At 44.0% G+C, this 21,218-nt stretch overlaps 2 long non-coding RNA genes across 14 annotated transcripts in view; one reads left to right on the top strand and one right to left on the bottom strand.

Moving 5' to 3' along the window:
• Positions 1-21,218, bottom strand: part of LOC105605611 (uncharacterized) — a 75,325-nt gene that overhangs the window by 45,931 nt on the left and 8,176 nt on the right. For 5 of the 13 annotated variants that reach the window (XR_006058366.2, XR_009598814.1, XR_009598811.1 and 2 more), the window contains 2 exons: positions 7,530-7,653; positions 6,013-6,054 (listed from right to left, as the gene is read on the bottom strand). This is a non-coding gene — a long non-coding RNA (uncharacterized LOC105605611). Of the gene's footprint in view, positions 1-633; positions 6,055-7,529; positions 7,654-21,218 lie in introns of those variants that run through there. The other 8 variants (XR_006058365.2, XR_009598808.1, XR_009598806.1 and 5 more) reach the window with 4 other exon arrangements.
• LOC114111251 (uncharacterized) lies at positions 4,043-15,303 on the top strand. Its single transcript, XR_003587335.3, has 2 exons — positions 4,043-4,119; positions 11,518-15,303. It is a non-coding gene; the product is annotated as an uncharacterized LOC114111251 (long non-coding RNA).

The raw sequence follows: 21,218 nt of genomic DNA on the forward strand, positions 1-21,218 counted from the left end.
TGGAAAATTGGGAACGTGGGACATGTGATTTTTTTTTATGTTATTATTCTGACCTTGACAGTTTCATCTTTTCTTTCATTAAAAAACCTCATTTCATTCAGAGCTCAGACTCAATAAAGCTACAGAATCAAATAACAGATCCTGTGCTATGGAGCTCAAGGGAGCCAATAAGGGCAAATGTCATCATCCTCACACCTCCAGGCACTTAGCAAGTCAGGCTGATTTACTGATGTTCAATGACTAGGGCCAAAGCACAGAAAAATAAGATAGGTCTAAACATCATTACATCTTAACATCAAAACATCCTGACAGTAACCATTTAGTGAGCAAGTCACAGATGTCAGGCACTTTGCTGAGAGTTTTACATGAATTACCTCATTCAATCTTTCCAACAGCCTTCTGTGGTTTCTGCACTGTTAGACTCTCCATCTTACAGATGAGAAAATAGGCTCAAAGAGGTTGGGTAACTTCTGCAAAGTTACAAAGTTAATAAATGGCAAACCAGGATTTATGCCAGGGCTGTTGGCTGTAGTCAGTACTTTACAGCTCTGCAGTGGACTGCCCCATTTGCCTGAGTCAACTGTGACTCTAGGGCTGTGATGCCCCACTGGACAAACACTAACCACATGCAGCTAGGTCAATTAATGTATTTATTTTTTAAATTTTATTGAGGTATAATTTATTTACAATATTGTGTTAATTTCTGCTATACAGCAAAGGGAGTCATTTATACATACATTATATATATATACATACACACACACGCATACATATACACACATTCTTTTCCATATTGTTTTCTATCATGGTTTATCACAGGATATTGAATATAGTTCCCTGTGCTCTACAGTGGGACCTTATTGTTTATCCATCCCATATATAATAGTTTGCATTTGCTAATCCCAAACTCCCAATCCTTCTCTCCCCCACTCCCTTGCCCCTTTGGTAAGCATAAATTTGCTTTCTATGTCCGTGGGTCTATTTTGTAAATAAGTTCATTTGTGTCATATTTTAGACTTCACATATATTTTGGGGCTCCAAAATCACTGCAGATGGTGACTGCAGCCATGAAATTAAAAGATGCTTACTCCTTGGAAGGAAAGTTATGACCAATCTCGATAGCATATTCAAAAGCAGAGACATTACTTTGCCAACAAAGGTCCATCTAGTCAAGGCTATGGTTTTTCCAGTGGTCATTTATGGATGTGAGAGTTGGACTGTGAAGAAAGCTGAGTGCTGAAGAATTGATGCTTTTGAACTGTGGTGTTGGAGAAGACTATTGAGAGTCCCTTGGACTGCAAGGAGATCCGACCAGTCCATTCTGAAGGAGATCAGCCCTGGGATTTCTTTGGAGGGAATGATGCTGAAGCTGGAACTCTAGTATTTTGGCCACCTCATGGGAAGAGTTGACTCATTGGAGAAGACTCTGATGCTGGGAGGGATTGGGGGCAGGAGGAGAAGGGGACGACAGAGGATGAGATGGCTGGATGGCATCACTGACTCGATGGACGTGAGTGTGAGTGAATTCCAGGAGTTGGTGATGGACGAGAGGCCTGGCATGCTGCGATTCATGGGGTCGCAAAGAGTCAGACACGACTGAGCGACTGAACTGAACTGAACTGATAAGTGGTATCATGGTATTTGTCTTCGCGATTTATTTCACTTAGTGTAATAATCTTCTGATTCGTTCAACTGCTGCATATGACATTATTTCCTTCTTTTTATGGTTGAGTAATATTCCACTGTATATATACACCACATCTTTATCCATTCCTCTGTCAATGGAAATTTAGGTTTATTCCCATGTCTTGGCTTTTGTGAATAGTGCTACTACAAATATAAGGGTGCATGTTATCTTTTCAGATTAGAGTTTTGTCTGGATATATGTCCAGGAGTGAGATTGCTGGATCCGATGGTAATTCTATTTTTAGTCTTCTGAGGAACTGCCATACTGTTTTCCATAGTGGCTGTACTAACCTATACTTTCATCAACAGTGTAGGAGGGTTAGCTTTTCTTTATACCCTCTCCAACATTTATTAGACTTTTTAATGATGGCCATTCTGACTGGTGTGAGGTGACACCTCACTGTAGTTTTGATTTGCATTTCCCTAATAATTAGTGATGATGAGTATCTTTTCATGTAGGTCAATTTAATTAAAATTAACTACAACTAAAAATTCAGTTCCTCAGTCACACCAGCCACATTTTATGTGCTCAAAAGCCACATGTGGCTATTGACCACCATATTAGAGAGCACAAAGAAACACTGCCTTCATTACAGAAGGTCTCCTAGGTCAGTAAGGCACCAAAGTGTGCTGCCTATGACAAGACAGGCTCTGCAAGCTTCTTCCAAGTGTTGTGTCCTTCTCTCTACCCTGCCAATCTGGCGTTTCTCACTTCAGAGTCTTGAGGAAACTCTGAGGTATCCTTTAAGGTAATAACTTTCATTATCATCCCTTCCATCATTCACCTCTTCAGTAACATCACCCTTTCTATCCAATGCCCAAAGTTCATCCCAGTTGCCCCCTCCCCTCTCCAGTCATGGGGAGACAGAGGTCCTGTTGTTATTCATTCTCATTTTGCCTCCAATCAACCCAGATGGTCGGGTGGGGGGACAGACACTTCACAGCCACAACTAGGAAAGGTCCCCAAAAAGCAGAGATCCCCAACTGTTGTCTGCAACTATGCCCTGTTTCCTCACCTGCTGCTGGCTCAGCTCTCCGGGGGGAGGGCTCACCCCACCCCTGGCCCAGCTGGCTGCAGAGGTGCAGGATCCTGTGGCCACCATGACTCTTAACATTATTTTGGAGCTGGTGAAAAAGACCTGTAATCTTTCTCAAACCACATGTTACCCAATGTCAATGAAATCTGATAGGATGCTAGAAGACAGGCTGGTTGTATATAATCTGCTATGCACACAGGGACAAGTTGGGAAGAAAGGAGACAAAGCAGGCAGGAATAGAGGAGCTAAATAAGATCCATTTGATTATCTACAGTCATGGAGAATAGACACGGCAGCTTATTAAAGCTCCTTGATAATCCCAAAGGCACTCTGGAATTCATTATATGACGCAGCCCCACCCTACCTCTGAACCCCAGCAGACTTATCCACCTAATTGATTTTTCTCAGACTGATATTAAAATGGGCATATATTTTCCAAGCTGATTTTAACTGATGGCTAGAGGAAGTGGGCAATGGCATGCAGACTGGGAAGTGTAAAGACAGCTTAAAATGATCAATTTGCCACTAAAAATCTCAATGGAGGGTATTGCAGAGTCACCTGTGTACACTGTCCAAAGAAGGATTCTGCCTGTTAAGGCAACTACAGAGTTGAGACACCTGAGCCACTTTTCAGAGGCCCAAGCCAGATGTAGGAAATGGTCAAGCTGGATATCTCTTAGTTCATCATGCCACCAGTCACAAAATCAGAGACACCCTGCAGATCTCCAAAAGGTTCTTATGCAGAAGCAAGCTCACTACAGCACATGGCACTTAACAGTGGGGGCTATACTAGGGAAAGAAAGGGTGGTGGAACTTCCCTGGTGGTTCATCGGTTAAAAATCTGCCTTGCAATGCAGGGGACACAGGTTTGATCCCTGGTTGAGAAACTAATATCCAACATGCTATGAGGCAACTGAGCCCACGCAATACAACTGGAGAGTCCATGCATGGCAAGGGAAGATCTCAAATGACACAGTGGAGATCTCATGCATCACAGCTAAGACCCAAACACAGCTCAATAAATAAACTGTTTTTTTTTTTTAAAGAAGAAAAAAGAAAGGAAGGAAAGGGGGGCAGGCTCTGTCCCCATCCCTGTGATATGTGGGCCACGCTGCCTCTGAAAATACAGTTGTAAAATGGGGACAGCAAGCAACACTCAGGGTTTTTCTCCAGTCATGCTTGAAGTAGGCAGAGCAGAGTGATAACGGAGCAGGGAAAGGATGAGGGCCCAGAAGACAGAGTCACCATTTCTGAGAACAAGAGTTCTCGCGAGACATTTATTGGTTTCTGTCTTCCCTCTGAAGGGGAGAAAGTAGGTCAACACACTCAAAGAACTGTGACCAGAAACAGTGGGACTGAGAGGGAGCTGCTGGCTGAGCCCTGCCAAGATGAAGCGGTGAGAGACACGCCTTTCATTTTCAGGCACTTGGCTGAGGTCACTCTTGGCCTTGGGAAAAACTTGGGCTGTGGAGCCCTTGGTGTGTATTCTCTGCAGACCCTCAGAGTTGGGTGCAAGGGGAGCCTCACATTTTAAAACCGATATCTAAATGGTTGGCTGGCATGAGCTGGCAGGCACAGAATGTTTATAAGCAAACTGCCTGCTTTGGCTTTCAGTCAAGGTGGACAAGGCTTGGGGCAGCTTGGCTAAATATAGACAGCACAGGGGGCCCAGGAAGCCAGAGAGCTCAGTTTCATGCCCAGGTCTCTTGGCTAACCTGGGGCAGACTCCCAGAATGTCTTTCTTTCATGGACCGATTTGTTTTTCTTAAGGCAGGAGCACGGAGTAAGTCTTCCCAGGTCTAGAGAAAGGTGGGGGGTGGTGGGTGTCACACCGAGTCTGTTGCATTTTCTGGCCTCATCTTCCCTTAAAAGATCCCAGTTTAGGAAAAATACCAGTTGTGATAAGGAGGCAGGTGGAGTAGCGGATACACGCATAGAAATAGGACAAAGTGGTGATGACCCACTGGCGGCCACATGAAGCCCCCTAAACAAGGTTGTTGGTTAGTCAGAGCCAGAAGGAGGCTGCCTGAGCCCTGGTCTAAGGGTAGAGGTGGTAGAGAAGCATAACAAAGGTGCCAAGTTAGAACTCCTGTTACATAGGGCACAGCTACGAGGCAAGCAGTGTGAGACACAGGAATTCAGGGAGGCAATTTTAGTAGGAAATTAAAAAAGCAGGTCATTCCTGCGCTTTGTCTCTGCCCATACACTATTCCTTTCCTCAGCAAGACTCTACTTGTACAGAAGCAAAGAACCCAGACCAAGGTGGGTGCCTGTCCAGTCCAGTGAAGGCAGTGTTCCCAGGAGAAGTGTGGACTAGCCATGGAGCTGGGGAGGCCAAGCCACAGGGAACTCTTCAGTATTTCCTGCCCCAAGGCCCTTGGCCCTACCTTTGCCCCTAGACACTTCTGCCAGAAGTCAGTATATCCTTGGGTGGCAGGAATACCTGGGAGGAGCTGCTATTTTTTCCTGATTATAAAATTGATAAGTGATGGCTGTAGAAAATTAAGAGTATAAAAGAAAATTTAAAGTAGAAAAAAATAATCACTATAATCCTATCACTTAAAGATTATTACTATTAACAGCCTATATGTAAATTTAGAGTATTCAGGCCTGGATGCAAGCTCTGGCTGTACTGCTACTTACAGTGTGACTTTGGGCAAGTTACATAACTTTCTGAACCTCAGTTTTCTTATCTGCAAAATGTGAATAATCATAGTACTCACCTCAAAGCACTGCTGCGACGATACAAGAATTCATTTAAAGAGGTATAGTCATCCCTGGCAAATAGTAAGTGATTAATAAATCCTGGCCACCACCACCATCATCATTATTCTATGTGTCAATATTCAAAACCATCCATACTGATGGCTGCATAATATTCCAGCGTGTGATGATACTATTTCCTGAGTATTAAACATCTTTGTTGTTTCCAAGATTTTAGTATTACAAAATTGTTGCAAGGTACATTCTTGCATGTAATCTCTGATCATTTCCTTCAAATAAATCTCCTAGAATTGAGCTTACTGGGAAAAAGAATATGAACATTTTCAGGCCCTTGTTCCAGACTACAAACTGGGTTTCTACAAAGGTTGTATTCATTTACATTTCTACCAGCATGGCATATAAGTACCTGTGTCTTCATACTTTGGCCGACACTGAGTAATAATATTTTTGAAAAGTCTCTGCCAATTTGTTAAGGGAAATAATGTTTTGTTTTAATTTGTAAGACTCTGACTATAAGTGATGATACATATTTTAAACTCTCTGTTAAACTCAGACAGGAACTCACATGTTCCCAGAGACAAAATCCATAAGGAAGTCTTCAGGGATCCTGAAATGAAAACACACAAGGGGTAACTGCATTAAAATAATTTACATTTGAATAGTTGATATACATATTTGTAATTACTTTAAATTATAAAGTATAATATATAAAACACTGCATATCTTAATAGAGGATTATAAAGTCAATACCTTCTTATTCTCATCTAGGTCAAGAAATAGAACCTTGCCAGCTACCTCAGAAACCTGATATATATCCCATCCCAATTCCTCTTTGCATTCTTTTAGTTTTCTTTTTTAATTTGTACCCAAGTTGCAACCTTAAGCACTAAACTTTAGTTTTACTTTTAAAAAATATATTAAGTCTCTTTTTCTTAGTAACTGACATACTTATAATAAAAGTTACACTGGATTATATCAGCACATAACTGAAAGAAACAAATGCTTTTTTTTTAAAAAAATGGAGTTTTGATGTTGTCATTTAGCTATCGTGTCCAACTCTTTGCAACCCCCTGGACAGTAGCCTGCCAGGCTCCTCTCTCCATGGGATTTTCCAGGCAAGAATACTGGAGTGGGTAGGCCATTACCTACTCCAGCGGATCTTCCCAGATCAGGGATTGAACCTGTGTCTCCTGCATCTCCCGCACTGGCAGGCAGATTCTTTACCACTGAGCCATCAGGGAGGTCCAAGCAGACGAGTATTTCAGATGAAAGACGATTGGTGGTTTGGACCAGACTAGTTGAAAGAATGAGAGGTGGTCACATTTGGGATACACCTCAGAGTGAGAATCAATAGTAATTACAGGGACTTCCCTGGTGGTCCAGTGGCTAAGACTTCACACTCCCAATGCAGGGGGCCTGGGTTTGATCCCTGGTCAGGGAACTAGATCCCACATGCTGCAACTTAGAGTTATGTCGCAACTAAAAATCCTGAGTGCTGCAGCTAAGACCTGGCGCACCCAAATGAATAAATAAATATTTAAAAAATAGGAATTATGGATCAACTGTGGATGAGGGGGTGAAAGGAAGAGGAGAATCAAGGATGATGCCCAGGTATGGGGCTTGAGCAATACAGTGAATGACGCTGACAGTTACTGAGATGGGAAAGAGTGGTGGCAGGGTGGGGGGTGTTCAGGTTCAGATTTTGACATGTTCACATGCCAGTGTCCAGGGGACTGGAGGAGACAAGTAGATAGTGATGTGTATCTGAGTGGAGCTCAAAGAAGAGGCCAGGTCTTGTGTAGCCCCACGCTGGGCACTCTGAGAGGGGACATGAACTGTATCAGACACAGTTGGAGGAAAGAGTTAATACAGAAGGTCTCATGGATCAGTCCTTGTATGTCTCCAAGGGACCCTGGCATCATAACTGACCCCTGACCTATACCCCTGGGACAATGGCCCTCAGCAGGTTCTTTATGTCTCTGACTGACCATGCTGTCCAGAGAAATGGTGTGTGTTGTACCAGCTCAGGAGGTCCTCTCAGGAGCGTTTAAGAAGAGTTATGATGTACCTGGCTTTAAGTACCTTTCATTTGAGACTTGAGTTTTGTTTCATAAATGCCTCAGACCTGGAGACTTGGTGGACTTCCCTGGGCACAGACCTGTCATGAGTGTCCCTGTAGTTTGCTGTGAGTTGTTCCTGTGTGGCCCTGGGTAGGGAAAAATTCAGAAGGTTATCCTCGAGCCATGTGTGTATTTTTCCCGCTGCCTTTCTCTGTATCCTTTGCTGTAAGACCTCAGCTGTGACTAAAACCTGCTGTTGCATCTTGTGAGTCATCCTTCTAGTGAATCACCCAACTTGAAGTGGTTGTTGTTGTTCAGTCACTAAGTCATGTCAGATACTTTGCGACCCCATGGACTGCAGCATGCCAGGCTTCTCTGTCCATCACCAACTCCCGGAGCTTGCACAAACTCATGTCCATTGAGTCAGTGATACCATTCAACCATCTCACCCTCTGTTGCCCCCTTATCCTCTTGCCCTCAATCTTTCCCAGCATCAGGGTCTTTTCAAATGAGTTGGCTGTTTGCATCAGGTGGCCAAAGTATTGGCGCTTCAGCTTCAGCATCAGTGCTTCCAATGAATGTTCAGGGTTGATTTCCTTTAGGATTAACTGGTTGGATCTCCTTGCTGTCCAAGGGACTCTCAAGAGTCTTCTCCAACACCACAGTTCAAAAGCATCAATTCTTCAGTGCTCAGCTTTCTTTATAGTCCAACTCTCACATCCATACCTGATTATTGGAAAAGCCATAGCTTTGACTAAATGAACCTTTGTTGGCAAAGTAACGTCTCTGTTTTTTAATACACTGTCTAGGTTTGTCACAGCTATTCTTCCAAGGAGCAAGCCTCTTTTAATTTTGTGGCTGCAGTCACCATCCACATTGATTTTGGAGTCCAAGAAAATGAAATCTAACACTGTTTCTATATTTTCCCCATCTATTTGCCATTGTGGAGCCCCCAAAGTATAGCCTCTGCCCTCAAGGGGCTTAAGTTTTAGCTGGAGAGAAGAAAGGAAGAAATATGAAGCCACCGTGACCCAAGCAGGAAAATATATACAGCACAGTCTGCCTGAGGAAAAGGACTACATATGTATTCATCTTTGTATCCCCCAAACAGGGCTGGGGAATGGTGAGGTCCTCAGTAAAAGGTTGCTGAACTTCAGGCAAGAGGTGGAACTTGCTGGATGGTGGGGATTTTCAATGAGCTAAGAAGAGAGGAAGGGCATGCCAAATGGAGAAAACAACTTGATGCAGGCCCCAAAGCCAAGGACAGGCAGGGTTTGTTTGTCAAAAGCTGCCTTCTTAGTCTCCCCACTCCACAATCCCTGGCTCAGTTACCAGACAGTAGGCATTTAATAAAGTCAGCCATTTGTCAGGTATCCATGACGAAGCTTGTTGCCACACCCTCTCCAGCCTTCCCTCTCCTTTCTGGGAAGTGCTGAGGATGAGAGGGAAGGGCACAGCTTAGTCCTCCTGCACCCGCTCAAGTCACGTGCAAGAGAGTAAACTGAGGCTGAGATGCTGAGTTCCAAACCTCACTGTGACATAGACAGTTAGCTGCGCTGGTCTGCCTGCTGTTCAGCGATAAACTTTCAGATGGGACTACCATATCTGTATTAATCCTGGATTCCACATCAGTTCCAAAATAAAAACTCCCAGAACTTAGGCATCGATAATACAATCTTGCCATACTCCCTGGCCAGCTTTTGAAAGAAAGAGATTCAGAATTTCTTCCCACAAGAGAAGCTCAGGTGAAGGGAGATATGGAGATGGAGGGAAAGAAAAGGTATGATCAAAATTGGCCCATTTCTGTCTGTATGAACAGGACAGAGAATAGAAGAGTGAGCACTTGGACCTTTGAGATCATTGAATGCAACCACTGCCCCTCACCCTCAGAGGAGTAAGAGCTCTAAGACCCCACAGCTGATCCAGGACCAGAACCTAGCTTTCCTGATTTCCAGTCCAGGGCTTTACCACATTTGACTGCCCCATTCAGTAGTCCTACTGCCATGAGAATCATCCCCAAACAAGGAGGATGGGGTAAATTGACCAATTAGCAAGCACCCCTTGGTGAAGTGCATTAAGGGGCAGAACAGGGAGGAGGCAAAGGGCTCAGCCAAGGCATCATGCTGGCAAGGGCTAAGGGAGCCACATTTCTGCCTGCTGCATGGGCTCTTCAGCCTCACTCTTCCTGTGCTTTAAGTTGAAGCAATCACGCTCTGTATCATAGGGTGGGGAGTCAGGCAGTGAGAGGTGTGAACAAAAGACTTTCCTGCCAGCAGAGGTGAGTGCCCAGACTATTAATCAACCAGCAAAAGGAGGTGGGTGATTGCACATGGCTTAAAACTCAACATTCAGAAAACGAAGACCATGGCATCTGGTCCCATCACTTCATGGCAAATGGATGAAACAATGAAAACAGTGACAGACTTTTTATTTTGGGGGGCTCCAAAATCACTGCAGATGGTGACTGCAGCCATGAAATTAAAAGAGGCTTGCTCCTTGGAAGAAAAGTTATGAACAACCTAGATAGCATATTAAAAAGCAGAGACATTACTTTGCCAACAAAGGTCCACCTAGTCAAGGCTATGGTTTTTCCAGTGGTCATGTATGGATGTGAGAGTTGGACTGTGAAGAAAGCTGAGAGCCAAAGAATTGATGCTTTTGAACTGTGGTGTTGGAGAAGACTCTTGAGAGTCCCTTGGACTGCAAGAGATCCATCCAGTCCATCCTAAAGGAGATCGGTCCTAAATATTCATTGGAAGGACTGATGCTGAAGCTGAAGCTCCAATAGTTTGGCCACCTGATGAGAAGAGCTGACTCATTTGGAAAGACCCTGATGCTGGGAAAGACTGAAGGCGGGAGGAGAAGGGGACGACAGAGGATGAGATGGTTGGATGGCATCACCAACCCAATGGACATGAGTTTGAGTAAGCTCTGGGAGTTGATGATGGACAGGGAAGCCTAGAGTGCTGCAGTCCATGGGGTCACAAAGAGTTGGACACGACTGAGTGACTGAACTGAACTGATCACAGATGCCTCTGACAGCAGCAGAAAGCCCTGGCCCAACCAGTGTCCCTCCCACCCAAGGCCTGCCAGTTCACAGCAGCTGGGCAGAGAGCTCAAGGCCATGAGAACGGGATAGGCTGCCAGAGTGGAGTCTGCACATTAGCCTCTGCACCCTGCCCAGACTTCTGACTCAGAGGTGGTGACAACGAGGCCGGGCTGGTTCATTGGCATAGTGAACCCAGGCAACAGGCTGGCAGTGAGTCCTTTGAGGCCTGAGGTCACTTCCTGTTTGGTTGGGCCTCCATGCAGGATCACAGGCAGCTCCTAGGCCAATTGCCAAAATGTGAGCAAAAGCCTAGAGGTAGCTGAAGGAGCCTCAGATGAAGTCTGAAATGAGATGCCTCTACTGAGGACCAAATCTGAGAATGAATGAATTTAGGATTCAAATCACATTCTTGCTCAATGCCTGAATCACTCTCATAAAACAAGACAATTTCAGCTCTGCTCAAGGCTTCCAATCTTACTATCAAAAAGCATTAAATTGTCATTGCAAGAAACAGTTCATAATTCTGGCTTAGGCAAGGTATAGCAGTTAGAAACAACTGGATTTGTACAGATAAACAAATCGTATCCTTTAACACCAAAATGTTTAAAGATTATCTCTGATGACATGAAATATACATGTATATATTACATACTTCCCAGAGTTCTTAATTCACTTGAATCTTTTCCCAGCTAACTCAGGGTAATCAGAATCAACATGCTTTAAGTTGTGCTATTTTGTCAGTATGACTTCCCATCAGTATATCTGAGCTTCTCCCCCCCCATCCCCCACTCCAATATCTCCTCCTGTTGCCTTTAATCTGTACAGCTAAGAACCAGATGACAACATTCTTTAGAGCTATGTTGTAAGCAAGGCACTAGAAAAAGCCTGAGAAATAAAGTTGGTGACTCCAGTGCTATCGCTCTGTGTTTGAGGGAGTTTATGTCTATTTCCTTCTTTCTAGGTTTAGAGCGAAATTCCAGAGGACAGAAGTTGCCAGAAGCCTGACCTGGGGTTAAGTGCTATGCTACTGGATATCTGCCTGGAATCAGGCCAGGCCTCAAAATCCCCTGTCCCCACACCAACTCCCTGGCTCAGACAGCTCTGAGTGACAGTAAATTGGGAAGAATAACCAAGAATAAACATGAAGCTGTGCCAGATTCTTCTTTCAGAGAGCAAAGTGCCCAATACAATACTGTAGAGCAATTATCCTTCAATTAAAAACAAATAGATTGAAAAAAATAAGAAAGGGAAGTGCCAACAAAGTGGGGGTAACATGGGCTTGGGGAATCTGCTCTAACCTGCAACTGAGGAACATTTCTGCCTTTTCCTCAAAACTGTGGAATGCTGAGGAAATTAAAAAGGTGATATCTTGACCTTAGGCAGATCCAGAGAGAAACCAGATGATATAAAAAAAAATGTACTGATCAATTTTTAAGCCTGTGATACCTTATTGCATTCCAGTCCCAAAGTAAGGCAATTCCAAAGAATGTTCAAACTACCACACAATTGCACTCATCTCACACGCTAGCAAAGTAATGCTAAAAATTTTCCAAGCTAGGCTTCAACAGTACATGAACCGAGAACTTCCAGATGTTCAAGCAGAATGTAGAAAAGGCAGAGGAACTGGAGATCAAATTGCCAACGTCTGTTTGATCATAGAAAAAGCAAGAGAGTTCCAGAAAAACATCTACTTCTGCTTTATTGACTATGCTAAAGCCTTTGACTGTGTGGATCACAACAAACTGTGGAAAATTCTTCAAGAGATGGGAATACCAGACCACTTGACCTGCCTCCTGAGAAACCTATATGAAGGTCAAGAAGCAATAGTTAGAACCACACATGGAACAACAGGCTGGTTCCAAATTGGGAAAAGAGTATGTCAAGGCTGTATATTGTCACCTGCTTATTTAACTTATATGCAGAGTATATAAGGCAAAATGCCAGGCTGGATGAATCACAAGCTGGAATCAAAATTGCTGGGAGAAATATCAATAACCTCGGACATGCAGATGACATTACCCTTATGGCAGAAAGTGAAGAGGAACTGAGGAGCCTCTTGATAAAAGTGAAAGAGGAGAGTGAAAAAGTTGGCTTAAAACTCAACATTAAAAAAATGAAGATCATGGCATCTGGTCCCATCATGTCATGGCAAATAGATGGGAAACAATTGAAACAGTGAGAGACTTTCTTTTCTTGCGCCTGAAAATCACTGCAGATGTTGACTGTAGCCATGAAACTAAAAGATGTTTGTTCCTTGGAAGAAAAGCTATGACCAACCTAGGCAGCATATTAAAAAGCAGAGACATTACTTTGCCATCAAAGGTCCATCTAGTCAAAGCTACGGCTTTCCTAGTAGTCATGTATGGATGTGAGAGTTGGGCCATAAAGAAAGCTGAGTGCCAAAGAATTGATGCTTTTGAACTGTGGTGTTGGAGAAGACTCCCAAGAGTCCCTTGGACTGCAAGGAGATCAAACCAGTCAATCCTAAAGGAAATCAGTCTTGAATATTCACTGGAAGCACTGATGCTGAAGCTGAAGCTCCAATACTTTGGCCACCTGATGTTAAGAACTGACTCACTGGAAAAGACCCTGATGCTGGGAGGGATCGGGGGCAGGAGGAGAAGGGGATGACAGAGGATGAGATGGTTGGATGGCATCACTGACTCGATAGACATGAGTTTGAGCAGGCTCTGGGAGTTGATGACGGACAGGGAAGCCTGGCATGCTGCAGTCCATGGGGTCGCAAAGAGTCTGACATGACTGAGCAACTGAACTGAACCTTACTGTTAACTGTAAACACTATTTGTAATTCAGGTCTCTGGAACGTTCTCATCTTATACTGTATAGCTGTAACTTTCTATCCATTGAATACCAACCCCTCCCCCATACCCTCATCCTCCCAACCCCTGGCAACCACCATCCTTACTTTTGACTATTTCAGAGGTCTCATCTAAGAGGAATCTCATGTCGTATTTGTCCTTCTGTGACTGACTTATCTCACTTAGCCTAATGTCTTCTAGGTCCATTCATGTGTCCAAACTCACCAGATTATATATATTAATTATTTGCAGTTTTTGGCATACAATTATACCTCAGTGAAGCTGGAGAAAAAAATAACTCAGCCATGGGCTCTACGTTCAAGCAAAACAAAAATGCCCTAATCAGAAGGTAAGCAAAGTGAATTTTGAAGTTTCTTAACCTGCCTCTTGAGAAATCTGTATGCAGGTCAGGAAGCAACAGTTAGAACTGGACATGGAAAAACAGACTGGTTCCAAATAGGAAAAGGAGTACGTCAAGACTGTATATTGTCACCCTGCTTATTTACCTTATATGCAGAGTACATCATGAGAAACACTGGGCTGGATGAAGCACAATCTGGAATCAAGATTGCCAGGAGAAATATCAATAATCTCAGATATGCAGATGACACCACCCTTATGGCAGAAAGTAAAGAACTAAAGAGCCTCTTGATGAAACTGAAAGAGGAGAGTGAAAAAGTTGGCTTAAAGCTCAACATTCAGAAAACTAAGATCATGGCATCTGGTCCCATCACTTCATGGCAAATAGATGGAGAAACAGTGGAAACAGTGTCAGACTTTATTTTGGGGGGCTCCAAAATCACTGCAGATGGCCACCTGATGTGAAGAGCTGACTCATTGGAAAAGACCCTGGTGCTGGGCAAGATTAAGAGCAGGAGGAGAAGGGGACAACAGAGGATGAGATGGTTGGGTGGCATCACTGCCTCAATGGACATGAGTTTGGGTAAACTCCAGGAGTTGGTGATGGACAGGGAGGCCTGGTGTGCTGCGGTCCCTGATGTTGCAAAGAGTCGGACACGACTGAGCGACTGAACTGAACTAAACTACATCAATACTTGAGATTTTTGATGTCCTTCTTTAAAATCTTGGCAGAAAAGCAACTCATGCAATTTATAATGCAATACCAATGGCCATCATACTTTTTACAATTTAGAAACCATTTCACACTTGACACTTCATTTGATAAGCTGCCAAGAAGGTCATTCTCCCTTGCACCCTCAGCCATCACTTGTTACTTTAAGAAGCAATACTTGAAATTTTCTACTGTCTATAATATTATTGACAGCTAAATCCCTACTGTGTCCACATCCTCTGTAGAAAAGTATGACTACAGGATTCTGCTGGGAGAGCTGGGTCAGGCCCCAAAGACCCAGCTACACACAAAACATGAAAGGAGGGGTGCCTAGATGCTGGGGTCCCTATCTTCTGTGGGCCTCTAAATCCAGAGTCCTGCCTCTGCCAGACCATTAACCCACACATGATGGAAAGCAGTCTCTGTCAGCCTGTCTTAGTATCATTTTTAGCTTACAATGGAGGGAATAATGCAGAATCCATAGGCTAGCAATTCCTTACTTTGGAAACAACAATCAGGATGATGACAACGGAAAAGTTATCACCTCTGCACCTTGATTTGACCATTCTTAAGAGAGAAGGAAGGGACTTCCATGATGGTCCAGTAGCTAAGACTCTGCACTCCAAATGCAGGGGGCCCAGGTTTGATCCCTGGTCAGGGAACTAGATCCCACATGCTTCGTCTAAGAGTTTGCATGCCACAAATAATGATCCCGCATCTAACATGCTGCAGTGAAGATCAAAGATCCCACATGCCTTAACTAAGACCCCACAAGGATAAACAGACAGATAGTCTTAGCATTTAATGATGCTATGTTCATTGAACATAGTATTAAACACATTTAAAAAAAAAAAAACTAACAACAACAAAAGGAAAGACAGAAGGGATAAAATGTGCCCCTACCTAGTTCCTAGATAGAGATGATAAACACAGTACTACAATGGACTATTTTAGTTTTTAAGGTGAACTACTTTGAAGTCCTTAGAAAGATCACATAAGTCTGTGAGATTCTAACTGGCTCAAAGTTAAATGTCTTTGATCAGTTAAAAAGTTTTATTAGAATTCATACACAACATCTCAAACTGAAGACATGGGAAAAGAGAAGAAGGCTTAGGTTTCAACGTTGGAAAGGGGGAGAAAACTTAGTGAGGAGAGTGGCAATCAACAGCAGGAATATGAAACACGAAGAGGAAGACATGAAAATGTCACAGTGAAGAATTAAAATTTTGTTACTGGGAAATAAAGAGAGGAATATAAACAACAACCATTGAATGATATTTTCCCATAAAGAAAACACAAAGAAATTTTAAAAAGTGGTTCAATCTGGAATAACTGTGAAACAGTAAAAAACATAAAGGACATAATGCTCATATGTATGAAATACATTTAAATGGTAGACTCTAACCCAGGTGAGTGCTGTACCTGGTCTTAGAAATCTTTTAACCATAATGAGCTTGGCAGTTACTCGAGAAGGTAAGGGGATGTGATTTGTATCTAAGAACTATTTGGGTGAGTCTCGCCCAGATTCAAGCTAGTAGGACCCACACAGAATATCACAATGAAGCCAAAGAAGAGAAAGGAAAAGCTCATCATCATGACTCTCTTTCAGATACAGCCATGCCAACCCCTGCCTCATTACATTGCTGACCCTCCTATCCTTCAAAGCCAACCAAGTCATCAGCCACCCAGCTACCCTGTGGATAACTTCCATCAGGTCCAGGGCTCATTCTGCAGAGAGATACAAATGCCAGAAACAAGGAAGATGGGCTGCAACTCTGGCAAATATACACTCCTTAGATTGGTCTACACTGACCCCAGCCACCCCTCTCCACTGGAAGACATTAAAAGCAAGAAGACCCCATTATTTCCTTAGTTTGCCTGCACCTGAGATTCCAAGGGAAAACAAGAAAAGAAGCAAACTGTTCCAAGGGCTGGGCGACCAAAGTCACCAAGCACGACAGGATTGGTTTTTACACACACACACTCTAATATACTCCAGTGGTTATGGTTCAGCTACACACGATAAGTCAGGTCAGGAGCAGCCAACCACTTTTTAGCTCTCAGGTCCCTTCTGGGAATTTGGTCTTCACTTCTAGAGAGAAATCTGGAAATGGCTCCATTGGTCATCCTCCTCCTGGGAGAAGGGCTACCATAACTAAAGAGAACACGGCATTGGGAGGGGAGTAAGTCCCCTCTCTCAGTGATACTCATGGACCCTGGGGAACTCTGCTCCCTCAATCTCGTCAGAGGGTTTGCTGTAGATTAATTTATGGTGCTTCCACTCTGGGGCCTGAGGACCACTAGAGACAGGGACTGCCTGCCCAACCTTGTGAGAAATTCGGAAAGAGCAGCGTTTCCACTTTCTCACTTAACACTCCCACAGCTCCAGTCAGACCTGGAACCTGGGGCCAGAGTGACAAAGGTGTCTGAGCTGGGAGCCATTCTTACATTCACATGAGTGTGAGTCTTAAGACAGGAGCAGAAGGAGGATGTGAGCTTCATGGTGAGTGATAAGGGAGGACAAGGAAAAGGATTACATCTGCCAAAGAGGTGAGCACTACCTGTCCTAAAACTAGCGCTGTCTGTCAGGTTGGAGAGCTGGTTTGGTGTTTGCAGAATTAGGAAATCAACATCACTCATCCATTCCCTGAGAGTGGGGCGGGAAGTTAAGGGTCAGTTGGTCCCCAGAGGATATAGGAGAGACTCTTCACAGCCATCAGATAGACCAGGTATGCGTCTACATGACCCTGGCATTAGACTGGGCAAAGTGATGAGTTCCTGCCACTGAAATATGTGCAGAAGTGATGTGTCAATGCCGGGGTGAAGCAATTAAGGCCTGTGGGCTTCCAGCTGTCTTTTCCTCTCCTACAGTGCCCTTGGAGGTCATGTGTGCCAGATGGCACTACTATAAGATTAAAGAGAGCCAACCAGTCTGAATCAAATCTTATTTATGTGAGCAACATATGTGTTGTTATTTGTTACCGCATCAGTGTCTGGAGCTTCCCAGGTGGCTCAGTGGTAAAGAGTCCACCTGCCAATGCAGGAGATGTAGGAGATTCGGGTTTGATTCCAAGATTGAGAAGATCCCCTGAAGCAGGACATGACCACCCACTCCAGTATTCTTGCTTGGAGAATCCCATGGATAGAGGAGCCTGGTGGGTTACACTCCATGGGGTTGCAAAGAGTCAGATATGACTGAATGACTGAGCAGGGGTCCCTGCAGAATCTAGCTTATCCTGACTAATTCAGAAGCCAAAGCAGTAGGCCATCCCCGATGCTGGGGACTTCAGTGCATGAAATTAACCTAGTCACACTCATAAACTCTATGAGGATGACTGTTTCTCACATGTTTTCCAAGACTTTCTTCAACAAAACCTTGTCTCTGAGAAAGGAGGGTTCATCCTGAAACAGTAACCTCAAGTGTAAAGGCCACCTCTCCCAAGACACGTGTCTTCAAAATATCATAAAGCATCTACAACTCCTTCAAAAGCTCATGAAACCTCTACCCAGGCACCTATAATCTCCTGCTGTCTCCCACTGTACTAATATGACCAGACACAAACGCTGGCTTATAGCCTCTGTAAACACAACATCCTCATAAATTCAGGCTGCCATAAAAATCAAACAAGAGAAAAGTGAAAAAAGAGCCATGACTAAGTTTTTCTCTATCAAGACCATCGCAGTTTCTTGAGAGCCTTGGCTCAGTTCCCTAAAGTTTAGAACAGGAGAAAGAAGAACTTCCCTCATTCACTGTCTCTAAAATGTCTGGATCTTTCTCAGGGAGCCAGTAAGACCAGCAGGAGATAGGAAGTACGTTAGAACCAAAAGGACTGGGGACAATTTGGGCTGGGCACTCTTCAAAGTCCTACCTTTCAGAGTATCTACCTACTGAGATGCCAGGGACCTTGTATATAACTGTCTCTTGCAAATGACCACAGTGTGTCTTTAAAAACGTGTCTTTCAAAGCCAGGTCACGTTATCAGTGTGAGTTGGAGAAATTACACACACATCTATTTTTCTGGGGCTGGGACTTGATGGAAATGTTCAACCCCTAAGGAGAAGGCCTGTCTGGTGGTTAGGGATTGCAGGAAAGCCATGGCTTGGGTTCGTACTCCGCACTGGAATCTGCTTCTGGCAGGAGGAGACAGAGCAGCCCTTACTCCTTGACCCATAAGGCCTCTTCTGAGCATTGCCCAATGCTCCTGTTATACAACATGCAAAATAAATAACCAACCTTAAAAGTCAGGCAGCCAAAGCTCCACTCAATAATAAGTCCTTTTACAAGCTGCTTATCACTTGCCAAAATCAGCTCCAGAGGAACACCAGGAACTCTGAATTCTATTGTTCTTATGAATTACTTGGGGAATATAGACAAGCGTCACTGGCTTTATTGGTTTTCTAAGAGAGAAAAGACCAACATTTTCATCTACCCCTACCCTGTCCTTGATCTCAAAAATGTTAATATAGCGCCATCCCACCATCTCCGAGAGACCTCTATGAGAGGTGGGAGTGAGAAAAGGGTCCTGGCCTTTTTTTTAGAAAACGTATGTCTCTCTGCTTCGCCTGTCACCTGATGGTGGGGGTGACAAAGGGAAGAGAGTGCCAACCTTTTCAGAAAGTCCACTGGGAGTAGGGTGAAGGCAGCACAGAGGCCTGTGGGATGCACTCCTCTGCCCGTGTGGGCCCTCTGGCTTCACGACAGAAGGAAAGAGGAGTTTTGCTCAAGGAAAACTGTTCAAACTATTTTTGGTGCACTTAGGTTGGCACTGTTGTTGGCCCAGAACAGTTTCTCTCGGTTTCAAAATAGAGGGTGGGACCTCTCATGAAGGGGTCTTATTCAAGAAATCGATGGGAGACGTCTGTTCTAAAACTCATTTCCAATGAACCACAAGAAGGATTTTGATACCTATTTGACATTCTTATTCCAGGATCCACAACCCACAGATTTCAAAGCTCAGGATTTACCTGCTCCAAAAGCCTTGCAAAAGCCTCCAAAGTTGCCCAGTCGTGTCTGGCTCTTTGCTACCCTATGGACTGCAGCCCATTAGGTTTCTCTATCCATGGGATTCTCCAGGCAAGAATACTGGAGTTTGTTGCTATATCCTACTCCAGAGGATCTTCCCGACCCAGGGATCAAATCCACGTCTCCTGCATCTCCTGCACTGCAGGCAGATTCTGTACCACTGAGCCACCAAGGAAAACCCTAAAAAAACCTTATGACCCTCCCTTTTCCCTTCACTGGTCCCTCTCAAAAAGTTGCTCCCTTCCTCTGCTAGGCTCTATATCTACTGACTTGCTGCCTTCCCTAGCAGAGGGGTTTTCTTAGAGCAGGAACCAAGCCTTACTCATTTCTGCATCTCTATTGTCCAACACAGTCCATAGAACATCAGAGGTGTATATTAAGTCACTTAACTAATAAGATTAGAAATAGATATAGTTAACATTTGAATGTTCAGTAACTGTTTAACTTCCTATATTTGTTTTCTCATTTTCCAGATGAGGAAGCTGAGGCAATAGAGGCTAGCAAGCTAGTAAGTGACTAAGCAACAACACAGACCAAGGCTTCAGGTTCTAGAACCTTCATTCTTAACCACTACACAGAGTGGAACACAGCAATAAATGAGTGATGAAAGGGCCATACACACATGAAACTTAAATACGAACTTGAATTTGATTTAGAATCCTGTTGAGTCACACAAATATGTATTAAGCACCTAGTACTCTGTGCCAAGCTCAGTGCTAACAAAAGGGCGTGGTCTTATTCCTCAAGGAGAAGAAAGACAAATAACAAAAGCTTATACTGCTGTACACCTAAAAGTAACACCACATTGTAAATCAACTCTACTCCCATAAAAATATTTTTTTTAAAGCTTATTGAGCACTTACTACATGCTGGGCACTGTTCTAAGTACTTCACATGTATTAACTGCTTTCATCTTACTACTGTTCTATTCAGATGAGACAGAGGAGAAACTGAGGCAGAAGGAGATGCAGCCAGGACTTCCCCGGTGGTCCAGTGGCTAAGACTCAATGCTCCCAATGGAGGGGGCCTGGGTTCAATCTCTGGTCAAGAAACTAGATCCCACATGCTGTAACTAAAGATCTCATGTGCTGCAACTAGGACTTGGTACAGCCATATATATATATATATATATACATGTTGCTAAGTCGCTTCAGTTGTGTCCGACTCTGTGCGACCCCACAGACAGAAGCCCACCAGGCTCCCGTCCCTGGGATTCTCCAGGCAAGAACACTGGAGTGGGTTGCCATTTCCTTTTCCAATGCATGAAAGTGAAAAGTGAAAGTGAAGTCGCTCAGTCGTGTCCCACTCTTCTCGACCGATGGACTGCAGCCCACCAGGCTCCTCCGCCCATGGGATTTTCCAGGCAAGAGTCCTGGAGTGGGGTGCCACTGCCTTTTTTTGTCATATGTACTAGAGGTCTATGAACCTCTAGTTCTAGGGGTCCGAGTGGATTAAGGCACACAAAAAGATTAAGCTACCTGTACCTGAGATCAGCTGCCAACCTCCAAAATACTGCCCTCATTGTCAGTCTCCTTTGCCAGTTCCTCATCATCTTCCTAATCTCTGGCTGTCAGAGTGCCCCAGGGCAGGGTCCCGTGGTCCCCTCCTCTTAACTATCCTCACTCCTGGAGATTTCATCCATCTCAGAGCTTGAAATACTATCTAGACATCTGTGACTTCAGAACATTTATCTCTTGCCCTAACCACGCCTGTGAGTGCCATGCTCTTGTACCCCACAGCTCACTCAT

This window comes from Ovis aries, chromosome X (genome assembly GCF_016772045.2).
Source record: "Ovis aries strain OAR_USU_Benz2616 breed Rambouillet chromosome X, ARS-UI_Ramb_v3.0, whole genome shotgun sequence".
Taxonomy (NCBI): domain Eukaryota; kingdom Metazoa; phylum Chordata; class Mammalia; order Artiodactyla; family Bovidae; genus Ovis; species Ovis aries.